Source organism: Chaetodon auriga, chromosome 4 (genome assembly GCF_051107435.1).
Source record: "Chaetodon auriga isolate fChaAug3 chromosome 4, fChaAug3.hap1, whole genome shotgun sequence".
NCBI lineage: Eukaryota > Metazoa > Chordata > Actinopteri > Chaetodontiformes > Chaetodontidae > Chaetodon > Chaetodon auriga.
In genome coordinates this window covers 14,372,209-14,396,836 of record NC_135077.1, presented here as the reverse complement: position 1 = coordinate 14,396,836, position 24,628 = coordinate 14,372,209, and the positions used below count along the sequence as shown (strand labels likewise).

Below are 24,628 nucleotides of genomic sequence, written 5' to 3'. Positions count from 1 at the left end.
AATGGACGCCTCGCCTGGCTGCTCAGAATGTCATTTGAGCTAATATAAAACACATAAACAAAGCAAAGTGAATGGCGAAATATATCGCCAACAACCCTAGAAATCTTTGAACTGAATGATAACACCTCGTGCACAGAAATCTGCGTTATGACTTCAGCTTTTGTTTGAGTTTAAATCTAATGAATAACCTCAAAAAGATAATTAAGGACAGTGCAACTTAAAGGCAGATTTATTTATGAGCATTCAAATGCAACAACAGCAAAATACAACCCAGTTTCCCTCTGCAGATCTAGAACAGGACCTACATTTGCGATGATAACCCAGTAACGTCTTCAAAACAAGATCCCTCTCAGCATGGAGAATTTTCAGCGTGATACCAAAAGTGGGACAGAATCATAGAGGACACAGAGGATGCTCGACCGAAACCAAAATAACTACAGTATATGGGTTGCTGCTCAAACATGATCCTGTAAGTTTCCTCTAAATGTCAACAAATTTCATCATCGTGGCGGCACAAAGTCACCGATCCATTTCCACAAAAACGACAGATCCAGCAAATACATGAAGTCTAAGAAGTCAGGCTTTTCCGCCTCAGCACAGTTCAGCACACCTTCCCAAAATCGCATTCCAGTCATGCATATGGATCAGCACCTGCTGCTAAGGCAACAGAAGTCCCGCTTTGCCAGGCAGGATAGTTTGGCCAGAATTGGTCGTACCATTAAAGAATGAAAAAAAAAAAAAAAAAAGCTATGCTTTTTGCACTGAAATGCCACTGGGCACTGTCAAGTGCTCTCGCTGAAAAGAGCTTCAGTGGGTGAGCCATCAGCTAAGGCTGGCTGCCCTGTCAAACCCAGCCCAAAGCACTGGACTTATTAACACCATGGCTCACTAGAATTGAATGGGAGTCAAAATGACAGCTGATCTACACGAGAATGTAAGAGGGTTTCCCATCGAGAGAGCAGCATGAACTGACTCACTTACCTCTGCTTTAGTCGATTAACTGAACTCCAGAGAAAGGACGGCAGAGAAGTCCTGCCCGTTCAAGGACAGGCTGGGTAGAGCGTCAGCTGAGCCTCCTGGGTCTGGATGGTACTGAACTTGAATATTTGACTATGAAGTTCTTAAGAAGTCCTTTTAAATGATGAAACGTGTTGGTGGTCTAGACTCTGCGTGTTGTGGTCCAGTTGGGTCTGATTGCCCCGTGTCCGCTCAGCAAACAGCTCTTTCTCCACAGGCCGAAACAAGAAATCTCAATAGCAGAGCTGAAGGAGAGAAGGAGAAAAGAGAGGGAAGGAGGTGTTATTAAAACTTGTAATTACTTTTCAGTCAAAGAAACATGCAAGGAGAGAGAGTTGGGGTGGGGGACGGAGATAAAAATCAAATCAATGCAAAACTTAAATTAACCAGACAGGCTTGATTAGGTGCGCATACCAAGTGCCCTTTTCCTGATTGAAAAATTTTGTTTGGTCAAATACTACCTAATATTTATTGGCAAATTTCATACCAGATGATAACTAGATTGCGTCTGATTATGTATGCAGGTGCTGTATCTGTGTTTGACTGATAAACAGACGGAGAAGGCAGCTTCACCTTTGAATAAGTCCACTGCCTCTCCATTTTAATCAGGAACAGACTTTAAGATGACTTAACCCACAAAGTTGAGACATCCCAAGTGTAATTTATTATTTCCACCAATATACGCATATTTTAAAAGTGGGTGCAACATAGCTTCAAGAAAATAATGGTGTCCTCATACTGCACTAGGAGGTGTAACCAGAGCAGTCCCGCCTTATTGGCCATCTCATGAGATCAAACCTTTCTCTCCATAACAGGGTTTGTCTTCGGCACATGGAGAACAGCCAAGCAGAGAACGCATGTCTGAGACTCTGCCCGGCCAAACCTGCCGACTCTCCCTTTATTATTCCGTGGGACTTTTTAAAATAGTCTAAATTGAAACTCTGTGGGCATTCAGATGAAATGACAAAATACATCATTTGTCAGTTCCCTCCAAAACATGTCACAATTGTAAAGATGGGTTTCAAAGAAAGTGTGGACCCGTCAAAGAACGACCTGTAGTGATGGTTAAACAAAACCAACGCCGCCTGTCACTGTTGCTGGCTCATCCAACCATTATTTTCTTCTTTGTTCCCAACTGACAAGAGTCATAAATCCTACAGAGGCTCAAGGGCTTTGTTACTTAAATGTAAACATATGTTGTTTTGGGGCATTTGCTGAAACAGCAGAGGACTCAAAAATACCTGAATATAAGTCACTGATTCAGACGGGACTGTTTTTGGTCCTGCTTTGTTTTCTCATCTCTTGAGACGTACATCCATACAGCTGTGGTCGCCCCCCACCCTTTTAGCCCACAGACCAGAGGAACATGTCTGAACAACCGCCAGCTCATGCTATACACACACATACACAAATATGCATCGGCTGGGCAAAGGCAGCATTTCAGAGACACCAAATGGTTTCAAGGGACAACAGGGCTGAAGATCTTCTTCCTCCATCTGCATGTAAATCCTCCAGCTTTAAGTAAAGGTTAGATGAGAGAGGATCGGAGGGAGGCGTACAAGAGAGAGACAGAGAAAGAAGAAAGGAAGAGGGAGGATCAGTTTGTCAGATGCAGAGAATAATAAAGTTAAATGTCAGAAACAGGAGGTTACTGACTATTACCTCATGACGATGGTGGTCTTGAGAATGTGTGGAGGTGGCATAAAAAGGAATATCAAAGCTCAGGGAGGAAAGTGGCAAAGAGAAAAAATGAGCGAAGGGAGGGAACGGACTTCATTTGTTCGGTTCAGCTGAAAGCATGTGCTTTGAAAAAAAGAAAGGAAACAATAAACAAAGCTCCATCGAGGCCCAGACTCCAGAGGAAGTGTTGGAAATTAAAAAATAAAAGATGCTGTTGATGAGAGAGAGAGAGAGTCATTGACGGTAAAACCAGACCAGCTTTCTCAGAACTAGAACAAAGGAGAGTGGACACGGTGTAGATGGAGGCATAAATGGGTGAAAATTATGTTTTGACCCACTACAGCGCTCAACAGTATGAGCCTGAGGCCGTAATCCATCAAGCAACAGAGGCAGGAGAGAAATGGTGAGATATGGCAACGGAGGAAGGGAGGGTAGACACTGAAGGACAAGAGGGGGAAAGGTAACTGGAGTCTGGGGATGAATGAAGAGCAGGAGACTTTAGAAGTGAGGGCAGCCTGTTAGACTGACTGAAATGAAGATGGATACACACAGAGAGCGATTAAATAATTTACCTAGAAAAGATGAGGCATTACGTCCTCATATATGCAAAATAAGAATGGTCTGCGTCTGTGTGACTCCCAGTAGCACAAACAAAGAAGCACTTCAGTGGGTAGCCGCATCCGGCAACCAAATGTTGGAAAAAACAATCTCTGATGAGAGAATTTTGGTTTATAACAATTTAACGTCACAATTTTATACAAGTATCTGTTCTAAAAGGTATTCCCTGCTGGTTCCCGTATGCTCTCTGTCAACTGTCAGAGGATCAAATAAAGGCAAACGAGTGGCTCTGTATTTAACACGCCGCTACTATAATTAGCTGTTAGATGGCTCAGAGTGGTTGCATCTAAACTTCTAAAAACTGATAATTAACAGACATAATGTGATGTTTTTTCATGACACGCAGCCTGTGAGGCCACTAAAGAGAAAAGTCTCTTTGGTCCAATTACCCAAAACTGACATTATTTTAGCTGAAGTGCAGAAATGTTTTTGCCATGTGCATTAATCTGTGAAATGTGGTTACCGCGGGAATTCACAGGAGTCTAAGATACAGCATGTGCTCTGTATCCTAATGACAACTGAATTTGAATGCTGAACACAAAATGACATGATATATAAGCTTTTATAATTTTATTGTGTTTACATGTTAGAATATCTTGCACTTTCTGACCGTAGGCTGTGTTTGGTTGTTATTCAACAGTGCATTCCCATGATTCATGATTCAACATCTGCACAATGAAACACAGCATAAACACAACAAAAAAAAGTTAACAGCCAGATTGAAATATACTTCATCTGACAGGTTGTCAGCAAGCCAATATTTTACCTAAACCCAACCCAGGGTCTCCACAAATTACATCCACACTGAACAATCCTGAACCTCACAATTTATGTCGAATGCCAACATTCAATGCAAACACGAGAAGTAGGGTGCCCTTTAGGCGGCAAGGGGGAAAGTCAAGGATGCAGCGCTCGCCTCCCGTCAGGCGTGCAATTAACTTCAGCATTTTTAAGTTCGAGCTCTTCTATTATCACGTGCACAACAAGTAGAGCGAAGCAGTGAGTGGTAATTACTCTAAATTCGTCTTTCAGGCTTCCTACAACTGTGAGAAATATCTACGGAAAAAAAATAGAGAGAGAGAAAGGTGTATAATGAAAAAGTGGAACAAAATCTAGTTAGAAGATATAAAATAGTGGAGCAGCTAAAATATATAAATAAAATCTAATGCAGTTTTAAATAAAATATAATACCATTGTAGCACAGTGAGAAACAGTAAAATGTAGGAACTGTACATAATGAGAATATATTGTGGACGGGTATAAATATAAATATATATACACACACTACAATGGAAAAACATATTGACAGCTTATGAACAGGTAGAAACATAAATTCCGTGATGTGTTTTATTACCACTTTAACCTATGTAATTGGCACGTGCAGTTATTGAGTTCTCCAACGCAGACGTTACACCGGACCATGGAAAATCTGTTGTAATGATACGATTTGCCAAAAATATTGTTATAATGCATTAACTATAGAACTTTCTAGGTCATTAGCCATTTTTGCAGTAATTGTCCTGAACTTAGGACACTCCGGGCTGCATTTTTCCCCCCAACGCTCCCCATTAAACCCACAACAACAATATACTAAGCAGGTCATCAGTATGCGAGGAAGTTAGTCCCTCATAAACAACTTTCAGATTTCAGCGTTATCTGTGTGAGGCTACTTCCTGAACGTCGCTGGAGAGGCCTATCTGTGATGTTTTTTTTTAAGAAGTAACCACAATTAAAACTTAGAAATAAGGTTTTGGTAACTTTTGTCTTTGTTTTTCATGCACACCCTCCAACCCCGACCCCATCCCCAGCATCTCTTTCATTTTCCAGCTCGGTCTCAAGGCTTATTTGTGCATTCGGAGGATAAATAGATGCAAAGAGGTAAAGAGAACAGTCTTTTGTGATTACTGAACACACAAATAAACTAAAGGGAAACCTTGTCCTTAATTTATCCTCTGCTGTGAATAGAAACAGGGTTTGGAGGATCATTACGTTCCATTCACTGAACACTTCAACTTTGTCTACAGTCACTGCAGTAGGTCAGTTGAACCACACATTTGGTTTGTACACAATAATGGTTGTTTTCTAAAATGGATTTTTTGGGAAATGAGCTTCTCATTAACCCTCATTTTCCAAATAAGTTTAGCTATTGGGAGGTTTGTTTTGGGACTACTTCTGCTTCTGCCCCATCAACACACTTTTCAGTGATGTTACTGCACTCTCTGTGTTAATATTAATAAGAACATTGGACAAAACTATAAGAGCCAGGCTGAAGGCAACTAGAATTATCCTGTAAGCTCTCTCCACTTCCTTGAGTTCACTTAGCAGAAAGAGGAAAATGAAACCTAGAGATAGAATGACAGAGAGGGAAGTCAGAGGAAGGCAAGAGGAAGTGGGAGGAGCGAGAGGGTAAGGAGGAGAGAGCTGAAACAGCTGGTAGGGTAGAGATTTGGCAATGAGTGGAGGAGGTAGACGGACGGCGTGAGATGAGCGAGAGGACAAACACACTTTCAGGAATGCAGGTAGGGAAAGAGAATGGGAGCATTAACGGATAACAAGCGACGCTTTGAGGAGGAGGGGGAGGAGAAGAGGGAGACCATAAAGGTGAAGGAGGATCAAACGCAGATCCACAAAGCAAGGATGGTGGTGGGGGAGGAGGGGAGGAGTGGGTGACTGCATATTTCCCATTAGTCTGTTGTCCCTGGCAACCATAGTCTCTTTCTCTCCTTTCTCTCTCTTTTTTTCCCCCACTGTTTCTCTTCAGCCAAACCAAATTATATCTATTTAATGCACATCCTAACTGCTTTCTTCTCCTCCCCGCTGGGCCCGACTATCTCTCCTCCCCTTTCATCTACGCCTGAGTCGTGCAGCTTCTCCACACTGTTCCTCTCATCTCTTGACTTTCGTTCCTCCTAATGACCATTCCTCCTCCTTCTTCTCCGTCTCCTCTGCTCCCACGCCCTCTCTTCCCCATCGCTTCTCTCTCCCCCATCGCTTCTCTCTCCTGTTCTTTCTGACTTTAAAAAAGAAAACCTCACTCTCGCCTGTTTCCTGCTTGTGCCGTCCAATCGCCTGTTGTCTTTGTCTGAGTGGGTGTGTGGGTGACATTCAGATGACCGCCACACAGCCAGAACCCACTGTTACTGCCACTACCCACAGTGCGGAACTCCAACCCGTCTGTTGAAATCCCTCCAACCCGACAGCCCCCATGCTAGTTGACTGGTTTGTCAGTGGGGACAAAGTCACACCCACATGCTGATTAACAGGAGCACACACAGATGCAACACTGACCTCATCTTTTTCTAACGCCCAAATCGATGACGAACCTGGCTGTGCACACAAACAAACACTCATCACTTAAACAAACATCATGTGGAAAACCGGCTTGGAAAAGTCAATTAAAAATGTTCTCCTCTGAGAAAGACACTTAATCTATATGGATCCAGTGGAAATGTACACTTGCCACTTGCGAATGAGTAAGCATGCCTAGTCAGCTCAGTCTGAATAAATATATAAGCTGAAACGCAACCCGTGTACCCTGTTAGACCAACCGTGAATTCACACCAGAAGCAACACATCAGCTGTGGTGCTAAAGAAGCCTCCAGCCATCCAATCAACGGCAACCATTACAAATGTCGCCATGGCCGACACTGTCCTCACAACCAGCTGTCCTCCCAGCAGCACAGCTCCTGAGATGTTGAAAGAACAGTGGTTGAACAAATGACTAATACAAGGAAAACAACTAGCCTGCACAATGGATGAAAAACGGTGAGGAGCAAGCCGAGGGAAACAGGTGCACAGGGCAAAGGCACGTTTTTCAGTTTTCTACTACTGACCATTAGATGTGAAATGACAAATTGACTACAGGTTAATTTGCTGATGTCAAGGCTGCTCCTGAACCTGCAGCTTCGAGGTGGTCATGCCCTGACTGGCTTAGCAGTTTCGAATTTGTGGCTTTTTTAACATAAAGTCCCACAGTCTTAAAGCAGTGCAGAAGGACAGTGATCCTAAATACAGAGATGAGGTAAACAAGGAGTTTTGTATGGACCAGCAGAGCAGTCTTAACTTGACCTCAATGCAAATGATAATGTATTTCATTTGCTGAAGGCTAGACTCAAGGCAAAAGCGCCTATAACAAGCAGAAAGTGAGCGTTGCTGGTTATAAGGGAAATCAGGACAGCGTGTGTGTATGTGAGAGCATACAGCTACGGTAAACTCCAAGAGGAAAACAGTCAGTCAGTCACCCTCCACACTGCTTAAAGCAAGCTAAACTTGGCCACACAGCACTCAAGTGAGTTCATAACAATATAAACAGATGTGTTGCACTCCATTTTGATCAATGGGAGTTAGTCTGTTAATATGTAGTAGGCAGGAGAAGACAAGATTCTTTGTTAGAATAGGAATCAGAGAGCAAGGCTGAGATTATTCACTGGAAGCAATGTATACCAGTGCAGACAAGGTATACACTGAAATCCAAAAGTTTCTGCCAAGGGAAGTCTGAAGTGCATTACTTCAAATATAAAGGTGTGCCCTTTTTTCTTTTTTAACTTTTCATCCAGAGCAATGCACGGAGTCAACCTATAAACTACATACTTGTCTTTATTTGACAAGTCGTAACAGAATATTAAATTAAAGCAGAATTAACTCCACTACTTAAACTTAAAATGACGTCCCAGTAGGCTCTCGCATAAAATGGGATGTTCTGTGAACTGGCCCATCAGCTCTATTAACTTTACTTTATCCAATTACTTCTGAAAATCCCAATTCTTCTTCTTTAGAGGTGCAAGGAGGCATTCAAAGACTATTTATTTGTGAAATGCAATAGTTTTCTCAGAGTAGAAGAAAAAAAACCATCATCGCTGTTGTCTTGGCACTGAGCCATTATTCCCGTGGATCCATTTTCTACAAGTCATTAATCGAGCACTGAAAACATCACTGCGTGTGATAACTGGCCTTTATCTGAATTGTTTAGGCATTGCAAATTGAAGCATGTGCTTCAATGGTGCGTTAGAAGCCCCATATCATCTTTACGGTTTCTGCGTACTTCTTCTTTGGAGTAAAGCCATTGCTGATGGTTCTCGTAAAAGTGGGAATAATTATCATGCAGAGTGCATGTGGATTAAACATCTTCACAGCAAAGGGTACTGCGGCATTTTAATAAAACCACTCTCTTGGTGCTATTAGAAGATCCCAAATGCACAAACATAAATTCTTTTATGCACTGCACAGGCTCATTATATATCCATGTGAAAGAATTTACATGACACCTCTAAATAAATTAAATCGCCAGTCGGCCCAAAGGTTTCCCCTTGTCTTCCACTCCACCCCCTCCATAAAAAAACCCATCTCGCCCCAACACCATTAACCATCACACCATCACTGCCTACTTAGCTCTGCCTCATGACCATGGGATCACCCAGCGACAGCCAGGATTGATGGTGATGGAAGGATAAAAAGAAACACTGGAGAAGACAGAGGGAGATTTGTGCCTCGCTAAGGAGGGAGATGGAGGAGTCTATGGAGGGTGGTGGAGGATGGTGGTGGTGGTGAGGGGAATGCACACGCACAGCCATTTTGGCGACCTCGGAGCACATAAAAACAGATGACTCAACAGGATAAAAAGAGGGATTTAATACAGCCAACGCACCCCTAACGTTCAGAAAGATGTAAAGTGGGAGGGAAGCAAGGAGGGAGAAGAAAGGGGTTTTATTCTGAGCCTGTTTGGTAATGTATAAGCATTTCAGAACAGAACAAGAGAAGGAGAAAGGAGACAGAGCTGATGAGCAAGACAGGGATTAAAATACAGTACAAAAGCAAAGACAGGACAGTACTGTCGGCTTCTCTTTGTATCGCTACCCGTCCATTTCACTTTGGACCTGAGTCATCTTTCTCCTTTCCTGTCATTTTCTTCCATCTCCTTTCCCTTTTCTTCCCTGTTCCTGTTATTTGCCAGCTCCTTCTATTTTCTCAAAGGAGTATGGCCCCAACTCATAGAACTGCACATCACCAAGGAGTTTACTAGCAAGCTCGCTTTGAATCCACCATCACTCTTCACTCCACATGGCTTGCTCCTTTTGCCGTTCTCATTCATTCCGGTGTCTGTATGCGCTCTAAAGCTTTTATCTTCCATTCTTTTTCTCTCTTTTCGCTCTGTCAGTGAAAAGATGAACTCTGAGCTCAAAACTTGTCTCAATAACGGGGAGATTATCAGCATATTTTATTTTGAATTCACCATTTTCTTTCCGCGAATGCTGTACTGTACATTCTGACTCAATAAGGTAATTGATGTGTTGCTGCTTACAAATGACACCACATTACAGTGCCATGCCTTGTCTAGTCAAGAAGCCCTGATCTCACATCTAACTGTACCACCTTGAGTGTTGGAAATCAGACACGAAGGACGCTGAGGTGAAATGCATCATTCTCTAAAACTATCACCAAAACTGTATCAGCATTTCTCCGATGTTACATCTGACAGAAAAGCAAACGGACAGATGATTTCACTTTAATAAACCCTCTTTTTCCAGTTTCTTCCTTTCTTCCCAAATGTCTTTCCTCACTCCAGACGATCTTTCACTCACTTTCCCTCCATGTGTTTCAATCAACCTGTCTTCTAAATCCTCTCTATGTTCTCCACCACCTACCTTTTTCATGTCCTGAATGTGCATCTAGCAAACCCAAGGAAAAATTGGCAAACCAACACACCAAGACCCTGCCAGAGACATGTGATTCATTGAGACTTGTTGTGTGTTCGCTCCCATTGATCCCAACTGACTCATCATCAGGAGGTTTCTGTGACCCTTCCTTAATTGGTCCTGACAATGCACTATGGCTAATCTATGGCTGAGATCAATCTGACAGTGACAAACACGACTTGAGCCTGTGTGAATGTGTTCTACCATTGTCTGCCTTAGCCAATATGATTGTGATTAGTGCCTCTACAGCATATCAGTGGAGAGCTTCAATAATGGGGTAAATGTATGTTGGCCTACAGTGCAGTCACTATTAGCAGATTCATATTTTAGCTTGTGACCAAGCTGCATACAGTTACACAGAAAAGTTACACAGTAACATCATACGGCTACTGTAGCCAACTGCAAAAGAGGTACCATGACCTGGATGAATGCTGTAACAGGTGTTCCAGACAGGTGTTTTTGGAGCATCCAACAACTTTCCCAGTCTTTTGTTACTCTGGTCCCAACTGTTGTTTGAAATGTGTTGCTGCCCTCAAATTCAGAATAAACATATATTTACAAAAATCAATGACGTGGATGAGGTAAAACATTAAATTTATGTTGTCTTTTTACTGTTTTCAAAACATCAAAAAAGGATAAGCACATTATCGCAGCATGTGACCTGACTCGAGCTCTGTCATTGACACAAATGTGAGACTGTTACTGACCTTCTCATCTCATATAGCAAATTAACGTGTCCCCAACTACTCCGTTAATGAAGTGCAGAGTCTCTAGGACAAATGTAAAAAGGACTTTCTTGGTTAACATAGGTAAGAAATTATGACAATAACCTTCAAAGTCTTCAGGGAAACTCTGCCTACATAGGTACTACATACACACAAACAAAATCAGATTATACCCTGCATTTGGCTCCTGGAGAAATATCGAACATGGGGGGGGGGGGACTCTAAAATCTCTCTCTTAAATGCAATTAATTAGTCTCTGGAAGTGGCTGCGGGATCTGATTTTGCTTAGATTTTGAGCGTATCAAGGTGACCGTTCTGCATGTTCGCTATAAAATATGTTGGACAGCAACTTCCATCAAAGGGATGTGCCAACTTGTTCTCAGTCTCTCTCTCACACACACACATAAACACACAAAACACACAAAACACACACTGCAAATAAAACAATGAAGCAACGAGACACGGATTAATGAAGAATGATCCAAATGGGGTACATTAACATAAGTGGGAAACAATAAAATTAAATGGATTTGTGCAAATAACCATTTAGTTACTTTATATCTAATACACAGCATTTTGTTTTGTCTCTTCACTAATTCATCTAAAATACAAGGATAAAAGTCTTTTTTGTTATATTAGTCTTCTATTTTCTTTCCTCATTTGTCTCACCATGACATGGTTGCTGGCCAATTAGGGCTGCTGCCTGGGGTGAGAGTTGGCATGGAAACCCCACACAACAGGCCAAGGTGTCAGTGGGGGGGCAGGATATAGTGGGCGACCAGAATATAAATACCGCAGAATACGAAAACAACAACAAAAACATAAACCTAGACGGAGTCAAAAAGCATATGGCAGCCCTTGCAGCGCAGAGTAGGTGGGATGCATGCAGGAGCTCATGACAGAACCAGAAGAAATCTAAAGACCCCACCCTCCCCCCTGTCCGGGCCATATTTGTTTTTCAAGCAAAAGTGATAGAAAGAGCCGAATTGGATTTCACAACATGACATATAAGTTATTAGCTATATCTAGAATTAGAATTAGCTGTTCCACTCTAGTCTATTTTAAAGGTTGTTTCCACTGACGGCTCTGCCAGCGACTTGCCAATACTGCAATTCTTCTGTTGCTGATAGAGATCAATAAAAGTCAATGTGTGCACTGGTTGTCACTTAGAGAAGGGTATTTTAAAGTCCCAGTTGCTCCAGAGCTTCCAGTAGCTAATGACACACTACGCGAGCTATTCTGTGCAGGTGTCAGCTCTGATTTTTGGCCTTTCAAGTATACGTTCTTTATTTAGTACTGAAACACAGCACAGTCTTAAATAACTCGATGGGTACAGCAGAACGACGAAAGTCAAGATTTCCTGCATGGATTTTGCTTTAAAAGAACATAAAGGTCAGCAAACCTTGAATAAAGACAGATTAAATGGTAAAACCATTTTGGCTTTAGTAATAAAAAAAAAAAAAAGCTTTTTACAAACTATGTCCTTGATTGACATGAAAGACCTGAATGGATCTTGTGAGTCTACAACAAAATGTTTTGTGTGGGCAAATGAAAAACCCTTACCCTTCTAATTTCTATTACTGAGTAAGTACTAAATTCAAGTTCAGAAATAGTTCTTGGCCATCAAGCAAAGCACTCTGAACTCAGTATATTTTGCTTCTTGTAGTGTTTTTTTCAGTTTAAAGTCTACCCCTGCCAAGTCTGTTGCCTTTACTGAACAGTCAGTATTAAAAAAAGATGTTTCTTACGAATGACCCTGCCAAGAACACTCGTGCTACAGAGATGATAAGAGGTGAACACACAAAAAAAAACAAAATAGAACAACTGCAATTTTAATTTTCCAATGGCGCCATGGTGTGCTGGATGTGCACTTTTATCTCAGTTGTATACCTTTTGTGTTTTGGGTAGAGTGAGGCTCTCCTGCTGCTGTCTGGCTGCCAGGACAGCAGGGTGATCAGAGACCTGCTGGGTATTTAGGGAGCTTCTGTGAAAGATTTTAATGATGTGGCAACAATGTAAGGACAGGCATCAATTGACCAAACATGGGCAACAGCCAAGAGCACAGCAGCCTGTCTGTGGGAGAGCAGGAGACTTGCTGAGCCTACAGGCAGCAGCAGAGAAGGTCGAGCTTTTTTGGCGTTCTTTCCTTTCTTTTTGTTTCTTTTTCTTATCTGATTTGTCAAAGTGCCAGTTTGTAATTCCATTTTAAGGTTTTCAGCTCCTGCTTTTTTGACTTGATCAACATGGACAGAACTGAATATACATGGATGTATGAACAGGGTCCAGACCTTTGTGTTACGTCCCTGACCACAGAAGTCCATTAATAGTCATGAAAGCCTCGCCCGATATCTGAATGACTAAAAAGCATAGACATGGCAAAAATGTAGACACGGTAAGCCTCTAAAGTGGTTAGACTTTCAGGAAAAATTTTTAAATCCATTGCAGCTTTTGTATTTTGCTGAATAATGCTGGATTAGGTCTGTAGGTACAACTGCACTTCCTGATACTTCATTTACATTTTATTAAAATGGCTGAGGTCAGAGGTTGCAGAAAAATCAGCACAAAAACAAGAGGAGAAGGAGACGGAGCACCAGCAGTCTGATGATGATATGAGACGTAAACAAACCCCATATGATCAATATCAATTATTCAAAGGCAGATACTAAAATTATCACAGTCTTGTTTTGGTTATGTCTTCATTTGAAAGTTGTAAATATAAGGCTACTGCCACTAGCTGGTTTTGCTAGGGAAACCGCTATTTCCCATTGTGTCTGTGAAGTCTAAATCATCTACCATTCATTCTTAAATGTATTCAGCACGCTCTCCCTGCCTGCATTGGGTATTGTGTGAAGGACCATAATCCATGGCACTTGGGGTTGAAATACAATACCTATTATTTCCAGTTTCTTTCTGCTATTCATGTGACACCTACATGGACCATTAATGCACACTCACAGACCTCCACCTGCATTCACCCTGGGCATCATTTTCATATGGCTGCTTTGATGCATTCATGCTGCCTCATTTGCATAATACTGATTTAAAAGGCTGATTGTTTGCTGATTGGCCAGAGCGCCCTTCCACCTGTTTAATTATTCATCTGGATGACCTGTGCTTAATGGGGTTGGCCCACCCAATGATACGCTTCGCTTCTTGGAATGGCGGCCCACACCCGTTATCCAATCAGCGAACTGGCTGTGAGTCGGTTTCACTAACTGGTGACATATGGAAGATGTGTTCCAATCATTTAAGCCATCATCACTCAACGTGAGGGATCTGTAACAGCCAGGTTGACTGCAGTACACAAGTGTGCATTTTCAGCAAGCAGCTGCAGGCTCTTTTTTCACGTCTTGATTTCCCAAATTCAGTCAGAGGCACAAGCTTTCTTTCCCAAATGCTATATTTATGCATCTCTCTCACACACACACATTTTGTATGATTTAAGACAGCAGATTAGTCAGTATAAGCTTCAGTTGCGTTCACTTTAGTTGTTTACTGCAGGTAATATCTGGGAATGAATAGACTTCATACTGCCAGTTATTTCAGCTAAGCAATATCACTGTCTGAAGGTTTATCCCAGCCTTGCAATAATTTCCCATGAAATATGTGTTATGAGTGTGACATTGGTTGCTGTGGCAACCCATGTGGTAACCAGACAGCTAATAAAACATAATCCCGTTTGCCCCGTTTCTGCATTGTTATGCTTTCATTCTACTTTAAGAAAATGTTTCAGTTCACCCGCGTCAATAACAATTATTTAAAAGCCATTACACCCCGGAGGGAGCTGTTTGCTGTGATTATGGGGGGCTTCATTGCTGCCAACAGTTGTTATTTGCCACACCATTTTTACCCATAATCACAACAAATGATGCCCTGGTGGGATCTACTGTTAACTACCAGAGTGCTTATTTTGTCCCATATTCTTGAGTCTTAAAATTAATCCCCCCATCTCAAATTATCCACTGCTGAGATTTTGTGATGCTCAACACTGGTTTTGAAGACTTTTTTTTTTTTTTTTTTACATGTAATATATCCTGTTAAATCACAGAGCCCAGTTAGAAACTCTATCTTTGTGAAGGACAGCCAAGGCTGACGCTCCTCTGTAATATCTTATAAAAATGAAAGCACAGTTTACAGGCTTGTAATGTTGACTCGGGTATCAAGCTCTTTCTGCAGCTATACCCCATTATATAGTGGATTTCATACAGCACTGGTTGCAGGTGGAGAGAAGTTAAATTTAACCTCTCTTGGCATACAACACCAGAAAGATTCAATTTCCCCCACAAGGTTTTTTTTTTTTTAGTAAATATATATGGATACATTATACTCAGATAGCACCTTTAATATCACCCTGGACACCTTCTCCAATTTCATACAAGAGCCAGTAAACTGGATTTGGGTGAGTTTGAGGGATTGACAGAAAAGTTTTGGGGGGGGGGGGTGAAATTGGAACCGTGCTATCATAAATGGCCTTAATCCACTAGTCCTCTTAGGACAGCCACATGACAGAGGGAAAATAGTTCAGGGTGGATTCACTGACGTGTTTGGAGCGGAGAGCACAGCATCCAGGTATCTTTGAGAACGGAGCTCTGTACCAGAGCCAAGTGTTGCTTGCTATATGCCTACGCCTGGTTTTCTGTTTCCTTCTTTACAAGTTTCTGATTCACACAAGACACACAAGTGCAGGTGTCCCATTAATCCCACTGTTTAATTCTGCTTCGAGTTAATTATACTTAGTTGCTGAAAAAAAAAAATGTCTTGGTCATTTAGGAGCAAATTAGCTGCATGCGGTCTTACCTTGTTTTTGTGTATTATTTTTGTTTCAAAGACATGCTGAAAATTTGTTTGCAGTGTAGCATGAGGTTACTCACCTGCTGAGTTCATGTTAATAGCAACAGTAATTTGCTGTAACAAGTGGTGCTCGCTGAGAGCTGCATTTTAAGTATGACTACATTTCATTCAGAAGTACTTTTCTGTCAAAGAAATTAGTTGGTATTAATAGTTAGATTTGGCAGAATCACACACAAGTCTTAGTAAAGTTAATAATATCAAAAACGCCAGTGCATAAACAGGAAGTTGGGGAGATGAAGGGAGCTGCAGGAGCAAGCAACGCTGGCAGGAGGGCATCTGTATAGATATTTGAATATGATTTGATGCTATCAGGCAGCCATTCAAGTGATGTGTGAGCCACTAATGATGAAGCTTAAATGAGACAGCTGAAAGCTTAGCAACTGATGCAAGAATGACTCCTGGAATTAACACAGTAATTATTTAAAAGGGGTGCTAACAGGAATAGTTCGTCAAAGCAGCAGAGTTATCCTGACTTTTAGTCTGCAGGGAGCTGCAAAAACACTCAATCCTACATTTCCCATACTGCAATGCTACTGTCTTTAACGCCTTGCCACTTTAATGCCACTTCTTTGAATCTCCACACGTCCGGTTTGTGATGCAGGCTGTCTGTTCAAATGTTTCAGTCTCTATCCCAAGCAGAGATAACCCTGATGACATCACTATGACATGACAACATCAGTGTCATTGTTCAGACAAAGTTCCCTCCAGTGGTACTACCGATGGTTAAACTGAACTGGGTATGTAAAATTGAAGGAAGTGCCCCTTTAAAAGTTAATATAACGTAATATTACCCTCAAAACTTAATAACCTTGTGTTAAAATATAATTAGGAGACTTTACAACATGAAAATGTGAACTAGTTATTATTACAAATGACTGAGATGACTTTTTATTGACTAAAACAGTTTTAGCTTTAATTTACTGAGAATGCCATTCTTCTACAACAGTAATGAGACTAAAATGTAAATCATTAAACGAGTTCACCTCAGACTGCCATTAACTGCTTGCTGTAATTAAATAATTTGGATCTGCTTCTAAGGGACGAAAAGAGATTTTTATCATGTATTTAGGAAATAGCTGCCGGCTGTGAATGGTAAAACAGTTGTTTTCCACTTTAGTTTGACTGCTACTCCTGCGCATCAGCATAGCGTATTCATTATTATTGATGTTTCATTGCAGTGCGTGATAGCCCCTGCGCTGTGTGGGAATGTGTTGCATGGCATTGCATCACACTGCTGCCCTCTTGCTCTGCAGAGCCACAGAGTCTTTGACGACATGCTGGGTAAACACTGATGTCACCCACCGAGTGTGGACTCTGGCTTCACACCGGAGCAAACACAAGTTACTCCGAGGGACAGTAAATCGCTGAATCTCCTCTGTGTTTGAGACTTTTCTGCCGCACTGCATCACACTTCAAGAAAATGGAGGCCAGCAGATAGCAGAGGGTGAGAGATCTGCCTTTTGACCGTCACATAAATAGTGCCACGAAAGCACCCAAAGTAAGGAAAAAGTGGACCAACTGTTCTGCTCTTTCATACCACTCCCCACTGCACAATTTCCCTCCTGTTCACACACACTCAACTCACACACAAGGACATAACGGGGCACACACACCTGGGGACACAGAGGAGAGCATCGAGGGAAAAGCATGAGGCCCACCCTGGGGCTTTGTTTCATGTGTGTCTTTTCCTTTGCATCAGTGTGAGTGTGTACTCGTGCTCATTGGAAGTCACTGTAAATGAAAGCATCAGCTAAATGTAAATTTGATATATGTATTTGTGTCTTTATGCTTGTGTGCACTGTACAGTTCGTACTAGGCCCCAGGGAAATGTGTCAGCACATGTCCCGCTGAGTAGCCTCTGTGTGGAATTTCCAAGTGTGGGTTTGTCGGGGCAGAGCATATGCTGTACATGCATGAAGTGGCTAAGTGGCAAGGGTTCATGCTATTGGCAGAGATGGTGTGAGTGCAGCTGCTGGAAGCTTGTACAGCTTATGCTTAGAATGTGCATGACGCAGGTATACGCATCCTCAACATGGTTTTTTTAGTGCCGGTGAAGTTAGAAAACACCAGCCCTCAGTCTTGAAGGTGACACAGGAGAGCTGATACTCTCTTGTTTCCCTTTTGAGCCAATACTCATGACAAGAAAACATGGATCATAAGTGGTCAAGTGGATGGTGCTGCAGGAGCCATTAACATATGATTTCACATGTAGTTTTTGATGTGAATGCAGGACAGCAACCTGCCGTGGATCTAAGATGACTACAGGTGCCGTCTTCTGCTAAAGAGCAGAGTGTGTGTGTGGGGGGGGGGGGGGGGGGATCACAGAGAGTGAAGCTGGAAGTGGGAGTTGATGGTGACAGGCGGGAATGTGAGTTGTCAAAATGAGGTTTCCCTTTCATCACACAGTGATACGACAGAGGGATTACAGCAGCCATGTCATCACACACACAACCCCACCTAAGATGCTACTGGCATTTTTCCCAAATGTGATTCATCACCATCACATTACCTCATCCATGTTCTCCCTTTCACCCGCTGACAGATCAGTGACCTTCGGGTAGACCAGGAAGACCCAGCCAGCGACAGTAACGATCAGCCAACAACAGACTGTTTGTCCTCTCGGTCCTGGCATGACAAACATGGCATGAGGCTGCAGCCAATGAGTCAACACACTGTGACCGACTAGACTGATGGGCAATATGGCCAACGCTGGCACTGTTTGGACTGCAGCTTGCAACTGTTTCAAAACAGGCTCACGGTCCAGTGGAGCTACATTACAGCAGATCAGCAGATCACAATAATACAAATACATCATATTTTCTTATCTTCCACTGCTGATGATTTTTTTTTTTTTTTTCCAATTTAGTTCAAATATGCTTCTCCAGGCAGTGATTACATTGTCACCACAGCGCAATTATGAATGCAAACTAGTTGTATAGAAATGTAATTTCTAGGAGACAGGGCTGTAATTTGGTTACAGTATATCTGTAATGATGCAGTTTCCGACACTCTCTACACTGGAAGAAATGGATTAAATTTAATTTCCTTTTTAAATCTTCTTGTCAAGTATTCATCACAGCGCCAATACAGAACTTCTGTGAGCATGTTTTAGTATTTTCTCTAAATATTCACACAGCCGGTTTGTAGATTATTACTGTTAGATGTGTACACGTGTACATTATGTGAACACATACGATCCTTACTCTTTTACTTGATTACAGTCAAAAACGTGTTTTTCCATTCACTTATGTATTAACATATAGAATTTTGTGATAATTTTTATTCATTTTTTACGATTTCTTTAAGACACGTTGCTGTCTATATCAACGTCTTATACATCGAATGTGCTGAAAAACCAGCACTGCCATGGCGGCTGCACTGACAGCACTGCATGATGGACAGGAGTCAGAAAACCAGTTTCTATTGTTCAGTAATTACAATTTTTGTTTGTTATTTATTTCTTTCGGGAAAATCTGTAGAAGTCAAACATATTTGATTCCTGATTTAGATGTGAAAGTATGAAATATTCCAGCTCCACACACTGTTTCTCGTGCTGCTTCTCTGATGTCCGCCCTCCTCTCCCAAATCATGAATTAACAGTTTCTTTCAACAAATTAGTGATGATTGTTGGAACAGTGTGAGGGCAAACCAAGAAGGTTTTGGTGAGCTTTATTTTGTTTTAGTCATGTTTGAATGAAGTGTCTGTGTTACCACGCTAAAATCACTGTTTCTGTGAATGGAGTCTGGTGGCTTTGGCAAGAGCGACAGCTGTTGTTGGTTAAGCAAAACAGATCTTACTCTTTAACAAGAAGGTATCTTTGTAGGGATCCTTTCCATACTGTCATCAGAGACCTATCTTAACAATCTTTTAGTGGACTTACACCCAGAGAGATTACATTGCAGCTCATTTTGTGGCTGCCTGCTGCTGCTCTCTCATAAACACTGAAAAACTTGGATGCTGAAGTCTTCCAGGAAATGTGGACCTGCGCACACAACATCACCTTCAATATGAAATGCAGGTCAAGCTGAAATAAGCACATAATTCAACACGCTCAAGGACATGTAGATCTTTTAAAGTAGATTTATGTTGAAATATACATATGTACAAGTAGTATGTGTCTCATTGTATTGGTTTTCCCTCTTTTGGACATAATGCACAAAAATAGATATTGGAAAGGTTCAAACTGTGTTGTTTTAGAGGGAATATTCAAACATCAGTTTTTGGCCAATTTTGTCAGCCCTAGAAGGAATAAAGTAAGTTGGCCCATCTTACTGTCACAATACAGTTGTTTACAGTGTATGCACTGTCAGACAGGGTAATATACTGCTTCATTCAACAAGTCCTCTAGTGCTATGTTATCTCATAAATCAGACAGTCAGACTCAGACTTGCATTGTGGGGACATAAATCTTTTTACACAGTCACATTGTGGGGACTCGCTGTACTTGTGGGGACAAAATGCAGGTCCTCATCATGTACATCATTAAATTTTAGGGTGAGAACTTGGGTTAAGGTTAGGGTAAGCTTAGGTTAAGGTTAGGGTGAGTGTTAGGCAAGTTGGTTATGGTTAGGTTAAATCTCCAGGAATGTAAGTCTATGTAATATCGTCAAAAGTGATGAAAACCAAACATGTTTATGATTGTGTGTGTGTTTATTGGACCTTTGTGAGGACCAAGAGTTAGACCTGGATATTGAGGACATTTTTGGAAAGCAAGAACATTTAGTCCAGTCCCAACTTCATCAAAGTGTTGTTCGAGACTTGATTTTAGGGTTCATGGTAACATTAGGTTGAGGTTAGTGTAAGGATTTGTAATGACCTCATTTGTGGGTCCTCACAAGTGGGTACAATCATGTGTGGGTTTGTGAGGACTCACTTTTTTCTCTTTTTTTCCATGACTGTACAGAGTGACTTTCCAGCCTTGGACAGATAAATGATATCAGCTGAATGTTCATGTGATCAAGTTCACATGATCACACACAATCAGTTAGCACAAAATTTCTGCAAATACTCAATTTCCCAGACAACTTCAGTAACAACTCGCACCCTTGCAGCGAGAGAACCATTGTGACATTTTTCTTGCATGAAGGCCATACATTGCATGTTATGTTTAATGACAGCACGTACTACCCGCATTTCTACTTTTATCTGCAAAGTCTTGTTTCACCGTGTTTTTACTATGTGGGATGTGTGTTTTGGATTTGCTTCTTTTATACTGTCATTCATTTACCCACAGTTTCCACATTGTAGTCCACCAACAGATTGAAACAACAGTTCCCCAAGGACTTCGCTGTCATCGCATGTTCCAGTGGCTCAGGTGTTTACAATCAGGACTCACCATGTGGTTGTCAATGACCATACACTACTGTGTTCACTGACACCCTGTTGATGCTTGAAGATGGTCCTTGATGGAAAACTCAATAACTAAAGACTGTACACGTTATAGAATAAGATGTTGAGTTGGGTTTGTTGGGTTTATGCCATTGACTTGCTGGACTGAAGTGCCTACAAGATGCATTTTTCAAATAGTTTACAAGGGGTAAATATACTTTAAAAAATACGAAACTGTGCTGATTTTTTAAGATTCGAGTAGTTTGATTCATGAGAGACCTGCCCTGTTCTTAGTCAGCTATTCCAATACTCAATAAACTAACTGGCAAACACAATCAGGAGCCACAGGTTTCTACTTTATTGCTGGAAGGAGAGAAAAAGCATCATCCACAGGAGATGGATTTGTCTCAGAGACGGATGAGCTTGTGGCAGTATCTTTATACACATGGGTTACACAAGGTTATAAACATTTCAGTGTGTTGCCCAATCGGAAGTGAGCGGTCAGTGGAACAGACAAGATTTTAACAGAACAACCATAATGTTTGTGGAAGCCACCATCAACACCATAAAAGTGTCTATCAATTCAATTCACTTCAATTTACTACCCCGTGCACTCGCACTGTGTAAACCTAAGGAGAAACAGGGATTAGAAATAAAAAAAATGAAAAGATGTCTTGTTAAAGAATTATTAGAACAAATAGGAAAAAGAAAATGTGCATTTACTCAAGTAAAATGTGAAAATATCACTGAGTGCTCCAGTATATAATGTACTAAGAGCTAGCACTACCTGGATCATGCAACTTTGAAAGTACCCAGTCAATAAATAAATAATTTAACACTTTGAAATAGGCCATTGTTTGTAATGGTCATGTTTTGATACTCAAAGTCATTTTTCTTGTTATTACTTCTAAACTTTAGCTTGAGAAAAATAAGTATTAGATCAGAACACCTCACTGGAAATGTCTCTCAAACAGCTCTATGCATATGAAACAGATGTCTCATTTCACCCATAAGAGTCATTCAAAATGTCCCAATGGTTCTATTTTGTTTGATATGGTATTTCATAACCTAATTTCACAAGGCAATGGATTAAACTACAGCCAGGGAGCAGAGGGACTTTTACTGCTTAGCAACAATCTTTGTTCATGGAGGGAAGTCAAAAATATCTCAGAGAATCAGCAGAGCCGTAAAACCACTTTCCTCAGTGTCACGACTTCCTTCATGTACAGCTTTGGGGTCCCACAGCAGACCAGAGTGAGGTCTCTGTTGCGGGAAGCAAATCAGACAAAGCCAAAGCCTTTACATCTGTAAAGAAACAACACGCTTTCATGGCAGGGCCAAACACCGAGGCTGCTGCCAGGTTTATGTCACGTCCAATACGGGCCGTCGTATTAAAAATTGATAGAGTCGTGCCACAGATGGAAAACGCCAGAACAAAGCAATAAGCGAGAAGTGGTGTGATATAGAAGGGAAGAGGGCAGAGGGGAGCAAGGGACATGAGAAGCTAAAGGGACAAATAAAGAGAGAAGGATAGAAGAGACGATGATTGGTGAGAAGGATGTAGCGTTAGGCATGAAGAGCTGCATGGACTACTGAGTCAGCCAGACATGACAGAAGTGTCCAAATGAGAAATGTAGATTTGTGTGTGAAGAAGGCTTTTTCTGTCCTGTTAACACTACAAACTTGTGTGCATCATTAGTAACAGAGAGAACAAGAGGTCGATGGGAGCAAGGAGAGTTGGATGATTTTTGTTGCTGCGCAACTCAAACATTCAAGCAGGTTAGCATTAGCTTGGTAGCCTGATAGTGAAAGAAAGGAAAGGTTAATTGGAATGTTGCAACTAATAATGGACAAGAAGGAGCTAACGAGGTCAGTGTTTGCATGTGAAACAGGAGATTATGAACTCATGGATCGCAGGAGCACGAATATAAAGGTGGACTAGTGAGAAGATGAGTTTCCATATTTGGCATTTAACTAAAAACCTATTCAAAAAACCCACTAACTTCAAAACAAGGGGAATACAAGTGCAACTCATTTCCAGGTTTTGGGACTCATTGGTACCCTAACCCTAACCCTACACTGGTCCTGGTACAACACGCCAAAATGTCTGCCCTAAAAAAGGACGATATTGTTAACGGCCATAGTAATGCTGACACAGAAAATGAGTAGTTTAGATTTTTTCAAGATAAAGTCAAAAGTGTTAAGTCCTACATTGCAGAAACAATAGAGTGAACTTTAGTAGGGCCAGTCTGCTTTTGCACATTCACAAAAACAGGAAGTCCTGCATGTGCGCAAAGGTGGTATTTGTCACGGCTAGAATCAGATTCTCCCCACTACTTTTTTTTCCAAAGCATAATGTCTGTCTCTCCTCCCTCCTCCTCATCTTCTTCCTCTTCCTTGAACTCACTGTCCTCCTGCACCTCCTTCTTCCTTATCCGGCATATCTTGTTTACCAAGCTAATCTAGCGTCTCATCTGCAGCAAGGCAGAGCTGGTCTGATTATAAATGGCGTCGTAATTAGCTGATTAGCAATGGAGAGCTCATTAAGGATGCTAGCCAGACGAGAGGACACTTGATTAAATAATTACAATCATGTGTGTATTTGAATACTGATATGAGTCATAATGCCACCGCAAGAATCTATTAGTACGCTTAAGATGAAGCCACTATAGTGGTTCAACATGTCTATTTGTATGCATTCCTGACAATAATAATAAACCAAATTTACCCCCTTAAACATTACATATGCGGCTTAGCACGACATGCATATATATATATATATATATATATATATATATATATATTTATATATACATATATGTGTGTGTGTGTGTGTGTGTGTGTATATATATATATATGTGTGTATTTTTTTTAGCAAAGTTAACTTGTTGCTATGCTGCTCGAAGCTGTCCTTGCTCTGTGATTTCCGGGCAGAAACGTCTCCAGATTTGTTTCCTCTCTTTGTTGAGACCGCAGCAAACTAACCTACTATGTATATATTGTATATATTTTATGTTTATGTGTATGTTTAACCTGCTGCTGCAACAAAAGAATTTCCCAAATTGGAATCAATAAAGTAGAATCTAAGTCTAACGAATGACATATGTCAATTACTAACTTACTTAACATTAGTGCTGGAGTGTTTTCGATTCTTCTGCAGATATTTCTGTCAGAGATTACTGATTGTAAAGCCCCTTTAGGCAAAGTGTTATTTGTGATATTGGGCAATATAAGTAAAACTGACTTGACTTTTAGATTAATAGTGTTTAGTTCCACACGTTCCACACGTTTTCAGTCTTACACGTGTCAGCGGTGACATTCTCTAAATGAAGGACAAGTATTTCAAGGTTGACGTTAAGTACAGTAAATTAGAAATGTGATGCTCTCTGCTCGTAGCCTTGTCTCTCAGGGTAGTGTACAAGTCTTTATTAGAGTTGTTTTTTCTCTTTTTCTTTTCCTGTCCTTAGACTTACGTCCATTCCAGCAGCTGCGATGTAGAATAGTTTGCATTGGCTTTGGAGAGAATAAAGAGCTCACCAAACAATTTAACTTTAAACGTCCTTCGTACCCACTCAGGTGTTAACCTTGGCTGATCAGACCTCCATTCAGGTGGAAGTCGTGGTGAGTTGTGGTGGGAATTGCATGATTTCACCAATCTCCATGTACCGTTATTGTAAGAGTAATAACGGTGTAGGTGTAGTTGCCCTAACAGGTGC

At 41.2% G+C, this 24,628-nt stretch overlaps 1 protein-coding gene across 2 annotated transcripts in view; it reads right to left on the bottom strand.

The window, feature by feature from the left end:
- LOC143319033 (protein phosphatase 1 regulatory subunit 29-like) overlaps positions 1 to 24,628 on the bottom strand; it is a 249,560-nt gene that overhangs the window by 174,513 nt on the left and 50,419 nt on the right. For both annotated transcript variants that reach the window (XM_076727591.1, XM_076727592.1), the window contains exon 2: positions 982 to 1,262. The gene's annotated coding sequence lies outside the window, so the exon portion shown is untranslated. The remainder of the gene's footprint in view (positions 1 to 981; positions 1,263 to 24,628) is intronic.